Genomic DNA, 5525 nt, shown 5'->3' on the forward strand with positions numbered 1-5525 from the left:
AGGTGTTTACAGCTGTCTTCATGGCAATCAGCCCTGGTGCCACAGCTGCTCTTATTAGTGTAGCCCAAATGTTCTCAGCTGTCCTCACTGGGCCCAGTCTAGGTTTTCATAGCCACCTTCACTGGACCCAGGAAAGGTGTTCACAGCTGTCCACATTGTGTCCAGCCCAGGTATTCAAAGCTTTCCTCATGGGGTTCAGCCAAGGTGATCACAGCTGCCAGCTAGCTCGGGTGTGAATACTTGTCCTCATCAGCCAAGACCAGTGTTCACAGCCATCCTCATCAGGCCAACTCAGGTGTTATAAGCTGTTCTCTCTGGGCCCAGGCCAGGTGTTCACAGCCATCCTCATTGGGGAAAACCCAGTTGTTAATTGTTTTGTTTTGTTTTGTTTTTTTACTGGGCACAACCCAGTGTTCACATCAGTTTGCATCTGACCCAACTCAGGTGTCTTCATAGCTGTCTTCATTGGAACCAGCACAGCTGTTAACAGCTTTCCTCATCTTGGCATCCCAAGTGTTCATAGCCGTCTTCTTTGTTTCTAGCCAAGTTGTTCACAGCTGTCCTCACTGGGCACAGCCCACGTGGTCACAGCCATCCTCCTGAGGGCCAGCCAGTGTGCTCACACTCATGCCAATTGGGCCAGCCAAGATATAGCCACACTCATCCAAGCCAGTCCCCGTGTTCATAGCTACCCTGATTCAGCCCAGCTCAGGTGTTCACAACTGTCAACATTGGGTCCAGCCCAATTGTTCATAGCCATCCTCATTTGGATGATCTAAGGTGTTCATAACAATCAATAAGGCAGCAAGCCCAGGTGTTCAGGCTGCTTCTTAATGGGGGGCCTGCCCAGGGCTGAAGAGCCATTTTCCTTGAGCTAAGCCCACCTGTGCATAGCTGTCTTCATTGTGCATAGCCCAGGTGTTCACAGCTGTCCTCATCAAGTCCTGCACAGTTATTCACAGTGGCTCTCGTCTAAGTCAGCCAACAGATAATAGAGTGTTCTCTGTCACTCACATTAGAGCCAGCCCCAATGTTCATAGCAGTCTTCATGGAGGTGAGCCAATTTGTTTACATCCATGCTAATTGGGGCCAGCCAATGTGGACTGAAAAGCTTTCCCAAAGCTTTGCAGTGCTCTAATTGAAATGTTAATCTCACCCAGAGCCACCCCCATACACACCCAGAGTAACGTTTGGCCAAATGTCTGCCCTCTGTGGGCCAAATGGACGTGTGAAATTAACCTCAATGGTTTACCTCAATGGTTAATTGAGGTTAACCATTGAGGTTAATTTCTGGAACCAAGGTTCTGAGGTTCCACGTCCAGGAGGCTGGCATCCTCCAGCTTCCACTGATGTGTCCTGGGGGTTATCTGCCTGGCTGCCTTGAGCTGTGACCTTGGTCTTTTCCAGACTTTGGACTTGAACCTAAGCACACACTCTATGGGTCTTGAGCCCCCAGCCTTGGTCTGGGATGAACTCCATCAGCTCTCCTGGAGCTCCAGCTGGCCAGCCGCAGATCTGGAGACTTCTCCATCTCCAGGGGAGGTCATGATCTAATACCTTACTGAGCATCCTTAGTAGAATAAAATCAGTATTGGGGGATAGGGGGTCAACCTCAAACAACCACCACATTTACTGCCAAGCCTGTAGGTCTTAAAAAATTTGTTTCCTAATTTGCATAGAGTAAAACGTACTCTTTTAGCATATAGTTCTCTGGGTTTTGATAAATGCATAAAGTCATGTAGCTACCACTGTCATCAGAATTTGAAACACTTTCATCTCACCCCAAGAAACTCCTTTTGCAGCCTTTTTGTAGCCAAACTATCCTCCTTCCCTGAACCCCCAGCCCCGCACCAGGAACCCATGAACCACCGATCTGTTCTTCCTATAGCTTGGCCTTTTCCAGGTTGTAGCACACATGGAATTATACAGAAGGTCACTTTTGAGTCTGGCTTCTTCCATTTGATGTAACACATTTGAGATCTGTCCATATTGTTGAGTGTATCAATGAGTTTATTTGTATCATTGCTGAGAAGCATTCTGTTGCAGGGATGTACCAAAGTCTGTTTATCCAGTCCTCAGTTGGAAGACAACTGGGTTGTTTCTGGTTTTGGATAATTATAAATAAAGGCACTATATACAGGCACATGCAGGTTTTACACGAACATGTGTTTCATTTCTTTTGGGTTCCAATACCCCAGGCGAGTGATCACTAGGTTGTATGGAAAGAGTGTGTATAAGTAAGCATAGCATTTTGTATCCCCCCGGCAATGAATGAGAGTTCACAGATCAGTGGTTCAGGCATTCCTGGTGTGCAGCTAGGGTTTAAGGACTGGTAGATAGTTTGACTACAAAAAAAGGCAGCACAAAGGAATTTTTGGGGTGCTATGAAACTGTGTCAAATCCTGCTGACAGTGGTGGCTACAGAGAGAAGTGTCAGTGAAAATGAAAGTGCTTTGAGCATTCTGGCGCGCCGAGCGGTAGCGGGCACAGCTAGCGGTTGGCCGCGGAGCGGAGGTGCAGCTTGGCTTCCCCCGGCACCCCTCCCCCTCGGGCGCCACCCCACCCCTCCGCGGGCCGGGCCGACCCCGCGGTACTATCCCCTGCGGCGCGAGCCCGCAGCGGCTCCGGGCGCCCCCCAGCAGACCCCCATTGTGGGTAGCCAGAGCTCCAAGGCTCCCCGGGGCGACGTGACCGCCGACGAGGCAGCAGGCGCTTCCACCGGGAAGGCCAACGCCCAGGAGAATGGCCACGTGAAAAGCAATGGAGACTTATCCCCTAAGGGTGAAGGGGAGTCGGCCCCCGTGAACGGAACAGATGAGGCAGCTGGGGCCACTGGCGATGCCATCGAGCCAGCACCCCCTAGCCAGTGTGCTGAGGCCAAGGGAGAGGTCCCCCCAAGGAGACCCTCAAGAAGAAGAAATTCTCTTTCAAGAAGCCTTTCAAATTGAGCGGCCTGTCCTTCAAGAGAAATCGGAAGGAGGGTGGGGTGATTCTTCTGCCTCCTCACCCACAGAGGAAGAGCAGGAGCAGGGGGCGATCGGTGCCTGCAGCGACGGGGTCGAGGTCACTGCCCAGGAAGGGAAGGCTGCTGCCACCCCAGAGAGCCAGGAGGCCCAGGCCAAGGGGGCAGAGGCTAGTGCAGCCTCAGAAGAAGAGGCAGCGCCCGAGGCTAGAGTCATCCACTCCCTCCGGGCTGGACAGTGGCCCTACAGCAGCCAGCGCTGAGCAGAATGAGTAGCTAGGTGGGGGCAGGTGGTTGATCTCTAAGCTAAAAACTGTGCTGTCCTTGTGAGGTCACTGCCTGGACCTGGTACCCTGGCTGCCTTCCTGTGCCCAGAAACGAAGGGGCTATTGCCTCCTCCCAGCCACGTTCCCTTTCCTCCTCTCCCTCCTGTGGATTCTCCCATCAGCCATCTGGTTCTCCTCTTAAGGCCAGTTGAAGATGGTCCCTTACAGCTTCCCAAGTTAGGTTAGTGATGTGAAATGCTTCTGTCCCTGGCCCTACCTCCTTCCCTGTCCCCGCCCCTGCATATGGTAATTGTTGGCTTTCTTCCAATTCTTTTCCAAGTAGGTTTTGTTTACTCTACTCCCCAAATCCCTGAGCCAGAAGTGAGGTGCTTATACTCCCAAACCTTCAGTGTCCAGCCTTCCCCTGTTGTTTTTAGTCTCTTGTGCTGTGCCTAGTGGCATCTGGGCTGGGGAGGACACTGCCTCATCTAGGTTTTTATAAATGTCTTACTCAAGTTCAAACCTCCAGCTTGTGAATCAACTGTGTCTCTTTTTTGACTTGGTAGGCAAGTATTAGGCTTTGGGGTGGGGGGAGGTCTGTAATGTGAAACAACTTCTTGTCTTTTTTTCTCCCATTGTTGTAAATAACTTTTAATGGCCAAGCCCCAGATTTGCACTTTTTTTTTTTTCTAACTGCTAAAACCATTCTCTTCTACCTGGTTTTACTGTAACATTTGGAAAAGGAATAAATGTCATCGCTTTAAAAAAAAAAAAAAGAAAGTGCTTTGTGAAGAGTGAGGGTGCCTCACAAGGTGCCCAGGCAGGAGGATTCAGAGGAGGTATTTGGCATTTCTTTTTTCTTTTTTTTTCTTTTTTTGGAGACAGAGTGTTACTCTGTCTCCCAGGCTGGAGTGCAGCGGCGCCATCCTGGCTCACTGCAACTTCGGCCTCCTGGGTTCAAGCAATTCTGTCTCAGCCTCCCAAATAGCTGAGATTACAGGTGCACACCAACATGCCCAGCTAATTTTTGTATTTTAGTAGAGACAAGGTTTCACCATGTTGGCCATGGCTGGTCTTTAACTCCTGACCTCTGGTGATCTGCCCGCCCCGGCCTCCCAAGGTGCTGGGATTACAGGTGTGAGCCACTGAGCCCTGTCCAGAGGGCACATTTCTAAACTCTAAACTCCCATGGGCTCCTAGCCAATCCTTCTGAATGGGGACAGCATGCTTCCATTTCCAGGTGATTTGCTTCTCCGGAGGGGAGACAGGGAAACATCCTCTCACTTGTTTTGTAAATGAGGGCACAACACTGCCTCTCATGGTTGAGCCAGCCTGGCATTAGATAGTAAGATCAAGAGCAAGATTCTGCAGCTCATATTTTATTCCTAAGTTCACGAAGTAAAATGAAGTGTGATCATTGGAGCATTCTTGTGCTATGTGACAAGAATGAAGCCAGTGGAAACACCCAAATGTTCAATCAGAATGTCAGAGTTGGCAGGGGCCTTAGCAATTTTGACTTAAGAGATGATAACCTATGACATGCCCAGTCCCCAGGACTCCTTCAGCCTTACTGGGCTGCCCTAGGTGAAATAAGATCAGCTCTTTTAGCATGTGGCCTCCCAGAACACAGGGCAGCATCCCATCAACGGTAGGATGGGACGGCCTTACCAATCTGTGGTAGCCTCATCCACAGAGACAGACATGAAGCCACGCTGCTGGCTGCCCCGTGGCCAGAGATCCTGCCTCCTGGTTTACACTCCCCGAGCCTTTGCTTCATTCATTTCAGTGCCCATTTCTGAGGCACCATCGCATTTCAAACGTGCTGAGAATATGTTTAATGAGAACTCAGACATACCGCCTTTTAAAATAAAACAGAAGGGACAAGCTAATTATATTGCTCAGCATTCTGTGGTAAACTTTGTTTTTCTTCTTTTTCTTTATTTTAATTTTATTTATTTATTTTAACTTTTTTTTTTAATAAAACACTTTCCTAAATGGAGTATTCCCTTGAGATGCAAATCCTCATTTATACGAAGTTTCCCAAAGGGAATTAAAGAGAAAATCCCTTATACAGAAAAGAGACAAAGCAAGTGAGGAAGTGTTTTCACGGAATTTTTAAAAGAGACACTCATTCTGAAGTTGAATTGCAGATATTTTAAGGGTACAACACTTTATGTCAAACGTAATCCTTTTCTACATTTTTGATACTGTATTTCTGTTTTTTCCCTTTTTGCTTATTTCTCACAAATGCCCACATTTCTCATTCTGTTGTCTTTCACAAGTGCAATATTTAAATA

General features: G+C 48.6%; 1 pseudogene across 1 annotated transcript; it reads left to right on the plus strand.

The window, feature by feature from the left end:
• Window positions 1-2384: 2384 nt before the first annotated feature.
• LOC116545404 lies at window positions 2385-4004 on the plus strand (annotated as a pseudogene). The gene has a single exon (XR_004266300.1). The product of XR_004266300.1 is annotated as an MARCKS-related protein pseudogene (transcript).
• Window positions 4005-5525: the final 1521 nt, after the last annotated feature.

The sequence above is a fragment of the Sapajus apella genome, unplaced genomic scaffold (assembly GCF_009761245.1).
Source record: "Sapajus apella isolate SASKATOON/1434 unplaced genomic scaffold, GSC_monkey_1.0 scaffold264, whole genome shotgun sequence".
NCBI lineage: Eukaryota > Metazoa > Chordata > Mammalia > Primates > Cebidae > Sapajus > Sapajus apella.